Source organism: Accipiter gentilis, chromosome W (assembly GCF_929443795.1).
Source record: "Accipiter gentilis chromosome W, bAccGen1.1, whole genome shotgun sequence".
Classification (NCBI taxonomy): domain Eukaryota; kingdom Metazoa; phylum Chordata; class Aves; order Accipitriformes; family Accipitridae; genus Astur; species Astur gentilis.
In genome coordinates this window covers 15807510-15822591 of record NC_064918.1, presented here as the reverse complement: position 1 = coordinate 15822591, position 15082 = coordinate 15807510, and the positions used below count along the sequence as shown (strand labels likewise).

Here is a 15082-nt window from a genome sequence, read left to right as displayed (position 1 = left end):
TGCAAAAAACAGTACAAATGGCAAACAAGTCTAATTGTTGGATCTGTACTCATCTTCCTGAGCATTCTAACAAAGGTATTCCTTTAATAGGAATACCCCTCCATTTCTCTATGATCCTATTAAAGCTTTGCAGGAAGAAGTATCAGAATTGGCCAAAATCACTTTGCAATATAGGATGGCTCTTGATATGATGTTAACCTCTCAGGGAGGGGTATGCACAATTCTAAATACTAGCTGCTGTGTATATGTGGATCAGAGTGGTAGAATTTCTACAGACCTAGAAGAAACCTTGAGACACACTAAAATGCTCCATGAGATACAAAAGGATGACACATCTTACGGATTTGAAGAAACATTTAAATGGTTGACTTCCTGGTTCCCCAGTTTAAGTTTATGGGTAAAAAGGTTATTGAGCTATATAATAGTTGTGAAGGTTTATGAGAAAATAATTTGAGGTGAGATTGATATAAGAGAAACCACATTGAGGTTCCTCTTTTAGAGTCTCAAAGGGGGGAAATGTAGCCATATGTTTGAGTTGATGCCTAATTTTTGCTCCAATTTTGCAAGAAGTTATCGGGTACATGAATACATATAGGAATTTAATGCATAAAATTCTATTGTCCATTTTATGCAAGAACTGAAAAGATTGCAGTAGTCCCTTATAGTTCTATAATCTAAAAAAACATTATTTGATGTTAATTTACGTTAAAAATTTAATAAAATTACCTTTTAAGACACAAGCGCAAACCTTTAATGCATTATCTCCTGGAAAAGCAGATCCAAGCATAAAACAATCTGTGATGGACTGATAATTCAAATATTTTGGGGTCAGATAATTATAATGGTGTTTTTGAGGTTGGAGGATAGAAGGAGGTTGAAGAGGAAAGAGGACAAAAGCACGCAATACATCAGTAGGATTTTACCAAGATAGTTAGGAACAAACTGAATTAAAACCAAAAGGAAATTGAGACAAATAAGCAAACAATTAAACAAAACAAACATAAAATCAGGATCCACACTGTTTAATTAAATTATTTATTTCAGGGACCATAAATTGAAGTGTTTGAAAACAGCCTTCCCAAGCTACTAAAATACAGACCTTCTCCTTAACGAGTACTTCGGAACTGAGGTGTATCTAAGAGGAAAGAAAGAGTTGAAAGAAATATCCTAAGAGTATTTAGTAACTTGAAACAAACCATAGTACTATCCAGTTGAAAAAAATTCATTTGTCATGCTAGACAAAAAAAAAAAAAAAAAAAAAAAGCATAAGCAGTTTTCGTATTACCCTCATTAATTACAACAGCATTCGGATCGTAAACAGCTAATCCAATTTAAGATTTAAATACAGTCAGTATGCATAACTAAAGAGAGGGATAAAGGAAAGACAGACATGCAGCAGAGACATGCAAAATTACAGACATCAGCAACATTTTTTTATGTCTTGAAGTAAGGGTATTCTTTGTCTCAACATCCAGCACCAAAACCCCTCATTAACCATGTCCTCAGTCATTAAAAAATAAAAATATACTGTCATCTTTACCGCAAAAATGGAACCAAGAGTCTTACGACAGCCTTCTCCCGCTTTAGCTTCTTCTCAGTAAAAAACATCGTATTGGAAACGCTTGGCCCCGGGTTCCCCTCACCAACGGACCCCGAAACCGAAACCCCAACCCCGCCGCAGGCAACCCGGAGCGATAAGGAAAAGCCCACGCCTCCCGCTGGCGGGGGCTGCCCAGCTAGTTGTCGGCAGGCCGGCGGAGGGCACACTACGCGGGGAAACGCCACCTTCCGCACCACAGGGAGCGAGGCCGCCGAGGCAGGGCGCAGCTCTGCCCAGCCCGGGCAGAGGCAGGAAGCCGGCCACCGCCACTCCCTATGCCCACCCGACGAGCGGCGGACCGCCAGGCACCTCATGAGGTGAAACGGAGCCGACCACCTCGAGCCCCGTCGGCGCGGGGCTAGGAAACATGCGTAGCCGCGAAGAACGCTGGGACTGCGACCCGCCCACCACGGCTGGGGGAGCGGCCCGTCTCCTTCCTCTTCGCCCGGGACCGCACTGGGGTGAAGGGAGAAATTTTTTTTAGAAAAATTGAAAACAGTTTGAGTATTTCCCACAAGATTAAGTAAAGCGCTGGGGAAAAAAAAGCAACGGTAAAAGGTTAGTGTTCTATTACTAAAGATAGCGTGCACCACCAAGTGACTGACCACACACCAGAAAGGACTAAACACACTTCAAATAAATATTTATTTACTACAAAACAGTGGAGTAGAAAGCATTTGGAAAACTTTTTACTCTATTCAATACTGGACTACTTGGTGTAAGCTTATGAATAAAAGAACGTTTTTACAGTTAAAAACTGCTTATCCCTACTCTAGTCACTTGAGCAGTTTAGCTAAGATGTTTGCACCATCCTCTATAAAATTAAACTATTCAAACAGACATTCATACATTTGTAAAGTAGCACTGTCATGTCAGCCCTGTCATATTTATACAGCTGTGCTCTATTATTTCACCCATATTTTTTGCCTATCCACATTATACAATTGTGGTATTTTAATACCAAATTAAACACTTTGCTAGTCCTGAAAAAGCATTCAACTACAGCTTCAGCCTTTCTTCCTCTTACACCTCTGTAGCCATATGTTTGAGTTAATGCCTAGGCTGTGGTGATACTGCTTAATTTAGGGTTAAACATGATGCATTGTCCTTTAAGGAGGACCATTACTCCATAGTTTCACTATGCAGGCCCCATTACTTTGTATCATACCTTACTAATGACTATGCCCTCAAAGAGGAACTAAAGACTGATAAAAAGGAAACACCCTACTCCAGAAGGCACCAAAGGCAGGATGATTGCCAAAGAAACATGAAGTCAGAAAAACAGTGATAACTAGGGGAAAGGGAAAGGCAGCAGGAGGAAATAATGACCACGGACTCAACTCAAGACTGGAAAAACTTGACAACCCCCCCCCACACACACACACACTTGCAAGCAGCATGCTTGCTAATTTACATAGCAAGCGAGGCTAATTTAAATGTAACTAACCAATAGTAGATGAGATGGTGACTACTAACCAATGAATGTAAATTTAGGCAGGTTTTTACTAATCATGTAACAGGATCAATACGCTGTAGTTCTTTGATGTGGTGTGCTAGCTTTGTGGAATTATCACCTGTTGCAGAGGACCCACAGGGGACATCACACACAGACCAATGTGATCAAGTGAAGCCCATTTACTACAACGTTTGACAGTTATATACCTTATGCGCTTGTGCACGCGCCTTATACAATACTCTAATTGGTCCAATACCCCGGTTCACGCGACACTATCTTATCCTCTATTGGCTGTGCAAGCTTCTTCACGAGGTGTCCAGCAGTTACTTATCTCATTCTTCGGCATCCAGGAGTTGTTTGTCAGGCTCTTCTTATCTTCCTTTTCCCAGCGTACAAGGACACAGCATCCTTGTCCGCTCCAGCACTTTCTAAACTTATGCCTCGTTCCCACCTAACGGCTGGATTGCTCACATGCCCTCGCCCAGCCAAGAAATCCTCAACAAATCCCCCTTTTTGTTTTTGAGCAATCCAGGCTTGCTTAAAATTTTGTGATGCCATTTTTTCTTAACAAGCTAAACAAGGTAAAATTATTACAATAGCTGAAATCACAATAACTACAACAATGCCCATAATTCTTTCAGCCAACCCGTTACCCCTAATGGCCCAGACCATGAGGACTATGAGGAAGATGAACCATCCATACATTCTTGTGCCATCTTGGTCCGCGAACTCAGCCCAGCAATCGGTAGGTGCCAGCTTTCCGTGGGCGTCCCCACAGAGGCAACGATGGCCTCACCGTACCCCAGCCCAATGCTCTTCAGAAAATCCCCGTATTTATACATTTGCAGAGGAACGGGTTTCAGCGCACGTGGCCAGCGGGTGCCAAAAGTCCGCCTCGGTTGCAATCTATGATGCATGCGCTCACTGGCCAGGCGCGCTGCACGAGTCATAGCCATCTTGTCTATTGGTTCATGGGCTTTACGATGCAGTTGCGATGCACAGAGAATCTTGACCTGTTATGTTAGCCAAGGTGACCTATACATTAGTTTTTGGCTGAGGTGGTATTCATATTGCTGCACCATCTATGATGTTCCAGATGATGATGGTCGTACAAATCGAACAAGAGTCCGTCGTGGGCCTGTATCTGTGGAAACACAATCAACCTCGTTCCCAGGTTATTAATGGAAATAGACCTTACCCCTAATTTTGGCTTTAACTTACTTTTACGTTTACCCCACACTGTCTTCCCGTAATCACACTATGCTTAATCAAATTATGCTTAACACACTTTTTACCTAAAGCAAGTTCTATATACAATAAAGCACGCTGTTCTAAGTCTTCTACAAGTGATAATTCCTTATAATGCCCTAACCAGAAAACCTCTCTGAAGGACTCAATGTCCACTAGTCCTCTAAAGTGTACTACTCTATTAGTCGGAATCTGTCGGATCAGTGGCTCCAGCACCCACCGGTGCCGCGCCAGTTGCCGTTGGGACAATTCCGGGTCCAGCATCAGTGCGAAGCCATGGCTTGGCCCACTTAGCCAAGATCCAGCGAAGGCCTCGATCTGTAAGCAGACGCATATACCCTCTCCCAGTAAGCTTTACTTCTGCGGGTCCGCACCATTGCCCGGACTCTGGGTCCTAATACATTACCATGATTCCTGTAATTTGTTGCATCCTTTCGGCCTGTAAAAGAGCATGATGCACTACCATCGGTGGGTCTTTGTGATCACCTGTCAATCTAAGATAATTTAGCATAAATAAGGCTTTGGCCAAATGTTCCTCTGGGAGTAAGGCCTGGGTTCCCCCCTTTTGTCTTTGCAGCATGCTCTTTAAGGTTTGGTTGGCTCATTCAACAATAGCCTGTCGTGTGGGAAGATGTGGAATACCCAACCATGGTGAATTCCCCACAAATTACAAAATCGAGCAAATCGTGTAGAACCATAGGCCGGGCCGTTATCCATCTTAATTTCCTTAGGCACACCCAGCACTGCAAAGGAAGCGTGAAGATGTTGTTCAACATGTAAGGCCTTTTCTCCAGTTTGTGCTGTGGCCCACATGGCAGCAGAATAGGTATCAATACACACATACACATAACGCTTTGCACCAAACCACGTGACATGGGTGACATCCATTTGCCACAACTGTAATGGCAAGAGACCTCGTGGGTTAACCCCACAGCCCAAGCCCAGCCCTTCCTTTTGACAATTGGGGCATGCTTTAACGATACCTTGGGCATCAGTGAGCGGTAAGTCAAATTGCTTTGCTAACATCTGTCCTGGGTTCAGCTGGGATAGAGTTAATTTTTACAGGAACCTGGGAGGTGGGGGGCATAGCCGGGGCAGCTGACCTGAACTAGCCAAGGAGCTATTCCATACCATGTGCCATCATGCTCAGTATATAAATGGGGAGCGGGCCGGGGGGTGGTCTCGACTTTCGGTGGGGGAAGTGGCGGAGCGTCAGGTCCCGGGTGGTGAGCAGTTGCACTGTGCATCACTCTTTTTGTATATTCTTTCATTAGTACCGTTGATGTTGTTGTAATTTTTTTGTGTTTGTCCCAGTAAACTGCCTTTATCTCAACCCTCGAGGTTCCAGGTTTTTTTTTCTTTTCTCTCCTCCGTCTCCCCCCCATCCCACTGGAGGGGGGCGGAGGAGTGAGTGAGCGGCTGTGTGGTCCTTTGTTACCGGCTGGGCTGAAACCACGACACATACTAGCAGGTTGGAGCAAGAACGCATGTGATTGCCGTGCTTGTTGAAAACGATTCCCTGGAGGAGGCTCCCATGCCGCTGCAACCAGTTGGGCAGCTCTGTCATTTCCCTCTGACAAACCTGGTAGCTTTTGATGACTTCTTATATGCGTTATAAAATACTCTATGCTCCGAGAGTTCAAGCACCACCCCAACTACATAAAGAGAATCGGATACAATATTCAGCAGCTCCTTAGCCCAATGCTGCAGTGCCCAAATCACAGACTTTAATTCTAGCATCTGTAAGGAATCCCCAGGTTCTCCTTTTTCAACATGGTCATACCACTGATCGTTAGCATCTTTCCACATACAGGGGGCCGTACCTGTCTTTTTCCCAGCATCAGTAAACACTGTTACCCTGTGTACAGGTGTTTCCGACCTCCATGGTTTTTGCTCAAAGGTTTGCTGTTCCAATGGTGACCACAGCTTATGCTTTGGATATTGATTACTTACTGTACCTCCAAACCCCGCTAATGCAACTTGTAGCGCTACAGAATGCCGAATTCCCCATTCCAAATACCATTTTACCAGAGGTATCAGTATCATTTCTGGTTCCGTCCCTGCAATCTCTACAATCCTCGTTCTTCCCCTAATGATCAGTTGTGCAAATAATTCCAATTGGGTTACAATAGATTTGTCTGGCCATATGGCCAAGAAGACCCATTCCAGAATTCTCAAGGGATCTGAGCGCTTTGTGTCCCACTGACAAATTACCGCATAAGGGTGTTGTTTCCGAGAGTCCCCTGTACTAATGATCATCAACATGATCGGTAAATCCTCATTGCATCTGGATGCAAAGCTAGATGCAATTTTCTTTGATATATATTCTAAGGCTTTTTGCTGTTCTGTCATTTCCCATTTCTCATCTGCACGTGCGCTCGTACCCAAGAGTTCTACCAGAGGGGTCATATCGCCATTAGTGATACCGCAAAGATTCCGCACCCACTGGATATCTCCCACAAGCTTCTGGACATCATGTACCGTTGAAATTTCTCATGTTATTTGAACCTTCTGAGGTTTAACATTGCTAGCATCTATGTGCCACCCCAAATACTTCCAAGGTGCTGACATTTGCGCCTTTTCAGGAGTGATTATTACTCCGCGATGGCTTAAGATGTCCTGCAATTGAGTTAAAATTTCACCCTGTGGCAAGTTCCTTCCCGCTATCAAAATGTCATCCATATAATGATAAATAATTGACTGAGGAAACTGCTTTCTTACAGGCTCTAATGCCCAGGCCACATACACCTGACACATCGTGGGGGAATTGCGCATTCATTGCGGTAACACGACCCAATGGTATCTCTTATAGGGATCTGCCTTGTTAATCGATGGTACCAAAAAGGCGAACTGTTCGGCATCATCTGGGTGCAAGGGAATGGTGAAAAAACAATCCTTTAGATCTATAATTAACAAATCCCATTCTTCTGGAAGCATAACTGGAGATGGCAAACCTGGCTGCAGGGCTCCCATGCTACGCATCACCGCATTCACAGCTCTAAGGTCATGTAACAGTCTCCATTTCCCACTTTTCTTGGGAATGGTAAATATCAGTGTATTCCATGGACTAGTAGAAGGAACAACATGTCCCGCTCTCAATTGCTCCTCAACTAACTCTTGTATTCTTAGCAGCCTTTCAGAATTTATCGGCCACTGATCAATCCACACAGGCTCATCTGTTTTCCAGCTAATTTTCAGGATTGGCTGCCCCTCAGTGACCGCTCCTAAAAAGGATGGGTCACTAACATTGCCTTCATTTGGCTCAATAAATCATGGCCTATGAGGCCAAACAATTCAGTTGGGGTAGTCATGATATACGGACGGATCGTAATGTGTTCACCGTTGGGGAACACAAATGTAATGGGTAGCTGACTTACTAAGGTGGCTTGTGTGCCCCCTATCCCTGCAATGCCAAAATTTGGATTGATCAATGTCCATGATGGAGGCCAAATGCATTGTGAAATAATCATAACATCAGCTCCTGTATCGAATGTCATTGGTTTCTTGACGACAACTCCATTGGGCCCTTCCAATTGCACTACCTTTTCTGGTTTACCTTTTGTTATGTCCATGGCAAAGTATACCTGCAGTTTCCCTGTGGAGCCGAATCCACCATCTCCACGTGGTACTTCACCTGGGTTTGGAACACATGACCTGAATGGAACTAATTGTGCTATTCTGGTACCTTTAGGAATAGAAACAGGAGGGATTAAAACACTAATCATAATTTTCACAGTCCCACAAAAATCTGCATCAATAAGCCCTGGGACTACTAAAATTGCTTTTAGAGCTGTTGAAGATCGCCCCATGAAAAATGCACTAAGCCCGAACCCCAACGGTCACTTTTATGTTGCTATCCACCAAGTGTACCCCTGCATCCATCAACGTAACGTCTACGGCGGTTTCCACATCCACTCTGGAGCTTCCTGCATTGGCGGATCTGGTAGTTGTGAGGCTGCCTGAGGGCTGGCAGCCCAAGCCCCTTGCATTTGTGTCGTCGCGCGAGGGGCTTTCACGCTCAGAGTGAAGTTTCCTTTCCTCTTGAATTCTGGGGCAGTATGGTCATCTTTCTTACAACTTGTTGCAGCGCTTACTGTTAGCAGTAACTGTACATTTGCTCCTAATGTGACCACGTTTGCCACAGTTAAAACACTTGACCAAGGGTGTCTTAGTGGCCTTGTACTTCTTTATAGCTCCTTGTAGAGCTGCGGCAACATAGGCTGCTTTCTGTGAGTTCATTGATTGATCCATGTATTCTATCATATCAACGATGTCTGCATTTTTCGGCAAATTACACAATGCTTTGCGTGTCTTTTCAGTAGCATTTTCAAAAGCGAGTATTTTGAACATTTTTTCTTTCATGCCCTCGTCCATGTCAGGGTGGTCATAGATTGCCCTATGCAGTCTATTAATAAACTGTGTGAAAGGTTTGTTATACTCCTGTTTCACCTGGGTAAAAGCATGGCTGTACATATTGTCTGGTATGGTAAGAAAAGCTTGATACGCCAAGATCTGTGATAGATGATGAACCTCAGTGATACATTGTAACTGAGCGTTCCCTGATGCGAAGGGTCCAGTACCCATCAGCATCTGTGTGGTTACTCCCCATAAGGGATCTGTTTGTTGTCGTGATGTTGCTTGTTCCCTATCACAGAACGTCTCCCACTGCCGGAAAAACACTAACATTTGGGCGGGTGTCAAAACCAACTGTGCTAGCTGTTTAATATCTTGAGGTATCAGTGTATCAGCAGAAAAAATGAATTGCAGTATTTGGTGAGTTAAGGCGGATTTGATTCCGTACTGACTCACAGCATTCCTTAATCTTTCAATGACCTTCCAGTCAAACGCCTCCCATTTTTTCTGTCCATTGGGTGCAATAACTGGGAATGCTTGGAGCATAGTCCCTTCTATAATGGCCTCTTTTATTACTCCCCTCCAATGTCTCTGCCTTTCTTCTGCAGCGGCTATTACAAGCGGCTCCGCGTCTATCGCGGGCGCAGTTGGTTTCACCGTCTCTGGTTCCGAGAGGCGGGATGGATTAACGGGCGGGGGCGGGGGCGCGGACGGTTCTGCCCGGGGGCCGGCCACGGCCGCGGCTGGCGGCGGCCACTCCATGGCCGGCTGACACGCGCCGCTGCAAACGGGCGGGGGGGGGGGGTGGGCGGAGAGGGAGGGGCGGAGGGAGGGGGCGGGAGGGGAGGGTCGAGGGAGGGGGCGGAGGGGGTGGCGAGAAGGGGGGGAAGGGAGCGGGACTGGTATACGGCCGGAATCTTCATTCTCTTGCCTTCTCGGTTCATCCTTTCGGGAGGGTGAACGTTTCTCCCTCACTTCTGGCTCTCCCGACCGTACTGTCAGTTTTTGTAATTGGTGCACCACCTCCCTCAGCTCTTCCATCGCACTACCCGATGGAGATGGTTCCCTCACCCCCGCAACCTGTTTATCCGCATTAGTCACCCCCGAGTCTGTCGGCTCCGGACCTGCCGGGCGACAATCGGCCCCCCCTAATTCCCCCGCTTCTCGCGGAGTAACAGGCAGGGGAATTTTTTCGGCGCCAACGGCCTGGCTGGGTATAGGCAAAGGCTGTGTCTGTGCAGGCGTCTCAGCATTAACAGAAATGGATGTTCGGGGGGGTAGAGATAGCTGTGTAGAGAATGTCCCCCCAACTCCAGCGGGGTGGGCTGACGCGGCAGCCGTGGAGGCAGCAGAGGGGGTCACGGCCGCGCACTCAGCGGCGGCTGCCTGCCGGTCCGCCCTCAGTGCCTGTAGCACATCTCGAATTACCTTCCAGTGCTCTGCGTATTTGTTTGCTTCCTTTGCCTTATCCCCCCCGCCGCTAATAGTGTCCCACAGCACCTTGCCTATATTATCCCAGGTCGCTTCTTCAAATGCGACGTTTATACTCAGAATAAGTTCTTTCTTCCAGGCCCATAAAAGCAACCCCTTTAACACAGAATTATCGAATTTCAGTCCTCTCTCAGAGAGAAAATTACGAAGGAGCTTTAGGACTGCTTCCTGCATTTTGTCCAACCCCATCTCCTTCTCCGACCGCTCACCTGATCAGGGCGAGATTCAAGCTTACGCACGTCTCCTCATCTTCCCAGCTCAGGGCGAGATTCAAGGTTACGCGTGTCCCAGCTCAGCTGAAGCTCATGTCGTGCTTCCCAGCTTAGCTGACGCTCATGCCATCCTGCCGGGGCAGCAGGAACACTCTCAGCCAGTTCCTCCGCTCCCTCGTCAGTTCAGCTGCACCAGAAATTCCCATAGAGACGATAAAGTGCTGATCTGAGGGTCCCTGTTCAGGTGCCAAATGTTGCAGAGGATCCACAGGGGAAATCACACACAGAACAGTGTGATCAAGTGAAGCCCATTTACTACAACTTTTAGCACAGTTATATACGTTATGTGCTTACGCACGCGCCTTATACAATACTCTAATTGGTACAATACCCCGGTTCACGCGGCGCTATCTTATCCTCTATTGGCTGTGCAAGCTTCTTCACGAGGTGTCCAGCAGTTACTTATCTCATTCTTCGGCATCCAGGAGTTGCTTGTCAGGCTCTTCTTGTCTTCCTTTTTCCCAGCGTACAAGGGCACAGCATCCTTGTCTGCTTCAGCACTTTGTAAACTTATGCTTCGTTCCCAGCTAAAGGCTGGATTGCTCACATGCCCTCACCCAGCCAAGAAATCCTCAACAGGACTACAGTTATTGTGGATGGGGGGAGAGTCCATGGCAGGGGTTCTGTCGTTATGGTTTTATCTGCAAGATGCAGAGATTGCATAGCGTCAATTAGAGCTTCTTCTGCCTCAGTTTCAGTTTGGCTCTCACTTTCCTTTCGGCCCTCAGTTTCCAGCTCGGTGTTATTTGCCGGAGTTGCCGTATTTTTCTCCTGGGGGGGGGGGGGGCTGATGGAGTCACCCCTTCCGCTGCTGCACCACTAGGTGAGGAGGGCCCCTCATCGCCCAGTGAAGTATTTAATGGCGTAGGAGGAGGAGATGGATAAGGGCATGATCTGATTTCACCCGTGAGGGGTTTTCTGCCTGCTACTGCTGATACGGCAGCATCGGCTGCAGCTGTTCCTTGGTCAGAATCTTTTTCCTTGCTAACATGTTCTGCTTTCTCATCTTTCTTTTGCTGATCATTCGCATCACATTCTGCTTTCCATTCCTTCAGGGTCTCGCGTAATAGACGCCATAGGATCGCCAATTTACACAGCTCTTTCTGTCCTTTAGAGATCTCACCAAACATTTTCCAGCCCACTGCTTGCCATGCACCCACACTGAATGCAGTAACTGTTGTGGCTGTAAAGCCTTGCATCTTACACCGTATTAAAATCCTTTTCAGGCTTTGTTCTGGGGTTTTAACCCCTTTTCTTTTTAACAGGGCTTTCCAGGTAGACAAAATCGTCTCCTTTTCTTTCGTTAATTGCTGCCCCATTCTAACAGTTTGGTCCCCGGTGACTCACCTTTTTAGGTGTCGAAGTTCAGGTCCAGACCAAGCAGATTCCCACTGCTCTGAGCTTCACCAGGCTCCATCTCTGCAGCTCTTCTCACCGCTAGTATACTCTTTCGCAGCTCTTGTCGCCGCCGGTATACTTCTTGCTAGTGCTGGATTTATCGCCGTTAGATGATCTGTTCACTCAGGCGCATCGGGGTCACCATTTGTCGTGGTAGAGACGGACATGACAAGTAATAGATCATGCAAAATGGCTACTTTATTGTTCTAACACACCTTTTTATCCCCTTCTTCAGAGTATCTGTTAGTATATGATTGGCTTAGTTAGTAACTAACAATTCATGATTGGTGAGATCGTTAGGACGGTTCTTCTTATCACTGTCTTGTTTTTGTACTGGTCTTCTCGGATCTTTCCAGACTTTGAAGGATACGCTACAAGCTGCTCAAGATCGCGCTGTTCTCGAACTGTCAGGCATTCTGCAGACCCGTTGCATCCCCCGACATGGAGCAGCAGTTTTCCAAGAAGAATCCTCTTTTCTGGTTGCTTTTTCTCGCAACTCCCGTACCTGTGCATCCAGGACTGAGGTAGGTTTTCCATCCCACTTCCTCATGTCCTCTCCATGGTCACGCAGGTAAAACCACAGGTTAGCCCATCGAGTGTACTTTCTCTCTCATCCCCCTTGGGCAGACGAATGCTTACTCCCAATAGCTGCGATGCGGGCCTGTACAGGTGGGGAGGTGGACATATCCACTTTGAATTGCTGGAACTCTCGGGACAATTCCTCTACAGCCGAGACACAGGCCTGTAGGGAGGAAGAAAGACTTCCTTCGTATTGCCGGAGTTGGACAGACAATTCGTCCACCGTTTGTCCATAGCCTTCTCTCCAGGACGTTACTGCCAATGAGTTGGCATAGGTTGGTGGTGCACTTCGTAGAAACTTCCGCCACATGGGTTGTGTGCATTGGACTTCATCTGGATCTGTGGGTGACTGCGCATTTTCTGGATCATTATAAATCACCTCCAGCATGGCTAATTCTCTCAGGTACTGGATACCTCTCTCCATGGTGGTCCACTTGCCTTGGTGACATGTAACTTCATCCCTGAAGGGGTATCTTTCCTTTACACCTAACAGAAGTTGCCTCCAGAGGCTGAGGACTTGGGGTTTTCTCCCAATCGCCTTGTCGATGCCCCCTTCCCTAGACAGAGATCCCAACTGCTTGGCTTCCTTACCCTCTAATTCCACACTACTAGCCCCGCTATCCCAGCATCGGAGCAGCCAGGTAACAATGTGCTCACCTGGGTGGCGGCTAATATCTTTTCGCATGTCACGCAACTCACTCAGGGATAGAGATCGGGTAATTATTTCAGGTTCTGTCTCTTCCTCCTGTTCCCATGATGACCCTGGTTCATCTTCATCTCTCACTAAGCGAACTGATTTCTTTGTGTGTTTCTTTTTCTGTACAGGGGCGACTGATACTGGCACAGGTTGGTTCTCTGGTTTAGCTGCAGTACCTGTCACCGGGGTTGGGGTAGCCACACTGCCTATTGCCGGGGTAGGGGTAGCCACGCTGCCTGTTGCCCTATTTTCCATATTTTCCCCATTTTCTCCCTGAGGGTGCTGCCTAATATCAAGCAGTGTTTGGTAGATACTGGCCAGGGCCCAGCACAATGCAGTGAGTTGTGCGTCTCTGGAATAGCCACAGCATTTTCCTTTCAAATATTCTACCACTTCATGAGGGTTCTGTAGTTGTTTGGGAGTGAACTTCCAAGCCACTGGAGGTGAGAAGTTCTCTAGATACTTGCCCATATCCTCCCACATGCCGTGCCACCCATGAATATCCAGCTTTGGGGCAGATCTCTGGGTGGTCCTCTTAAAGAGCCTTTTTGTAGCCCTAAACAAGACCTGAAACATATTCAGGATGCATAGCACTAACAGCACACTGGCTTGCGCATCCCAAGGATATTCAAAATTCTCAAAAGCTGTTGTAATTAGCTGGAAGGAGAGAAGGGAGGCGAACGGACGGGGGGAAGTGTCCCCCCCTAACTTCCCCATGGATTGGGTGTAATTACCAATAAAATCCGACAGAAGGTGCCCAAAGTATGGAAATGATATCACTGCCTCATACAGATACCAGCTTAACCTCATGACCAGTGATGTAATCATTTCACAAGTCGACATTGCCCAGTACAGCAAAATGATAATCCCAATCACTCTCCCAGAGATGAGATACGCAACTACAGGCAATACATAGAGCATATAAGAGCTTACAAAACGCCACCATGTAAACAAATGTACCAACATTATGACTCACGTCTATTTATCCAATATAAGAAATGCATATGACAAATTTGTTTCAACACGCTCTGGTCAGATCTGTCGTTATCTCAATCTCAACCCTTCGTTGCCCCACGTTGGGCGCTAAAAAGGACTGTCGTGGTTTCAGCCCAGCCGGTAACAAAGGACCACGCAGCCGCTCGCTCACTCCTCCTGCCCCCCTGCGGTGGGATGGGGGGGAGACGGAGGAGAGAAAAGGAAAAAAACCCAAACTGGAACCTCGAGGGTTGAGACAAGGGCAGTTTACTGGGACAACACACACAAAAAGAGAAGTTACAACATCAACAACGGTACTAATAAAAGAATATACAAAGCGAGTGATGCACAGTGCAACTGCTCACCACCCGGAACCCGATGCTCCGCCACTTCCCCCACCGAAAGTCAGTTGAGAGAACTCCCCCCAGTCCGCTCCTCAGATATATACTGAGCATGATGGCACATGGTATGGAATAGCTCCTTGGCTAGTTCAGGTCAGCTGTCCCGGCTGTGCCCCCCACCTCCCAGGTTCCTGTAAAAATTAACCCTATCCCAGCTGAACCCATGACAATAGCGCAGAAAGAGATATGATCCTGCTGAGGATTTCTTGGCTGGGCGAGGGCATGTGAGCAATCCAGCCTTTAGGTGGGAACGAAGCATAAGTTTACAAAGTGCTGAAGCGGACAAGGACGCTGTGTCCTTGTTCGCTGGGAAAAGGAAGATAAGAAGAGCCTGACAAACAACTCCTGGATGCCAAAGAACGAGATAAGCAACCACAAGATGCCTCGTGAAGAAGCTTGAGCAGCCAATAAAGGGTAAGATAGCGCCGCGTGAAACGGGGTATTGGACCAATTAGAGTATTGTATAAGGCGCGTGCATAAGCACATAGGGTATATAACTGTGCTGAAAGTTGTAGTAAATGGGCTTCACTTGATCACATTGGTCTGTGTGTGATGTCCCCTGTGGATCCTCTGCCGCATGATCCGGAGGGCTGCTAGAACCCAGGTAGAAGC

General features: G+C 46.8%; 1 protein-coding gene across 2 annotated transcripts in view; it reads left to right on the top strand.

The window, feature by feature from the left end:
• LOC126035320 (uncharacterized) overlaps window positions 1–15082 on the top strand; it is a 245625-nt gene that overhangs the window by 135163 nt on the left and 95380 nt on the right. The window contains exon 1 of one of the 2 annotated variants that reach the window (XM_049793821.1): window positions 8734–9037. The exons of the other annotated variant lie outside the window; for it this stretch is intronic. The gene's annotated coding sequence lies outside the window, so the exon portion shown is untranslated. Of the gene's footprint in view, window positions 1–8733; window positions 9038–15082 lie in introns of those variants that run through there. 2 annotated transcript variants of the gene reach the window in all.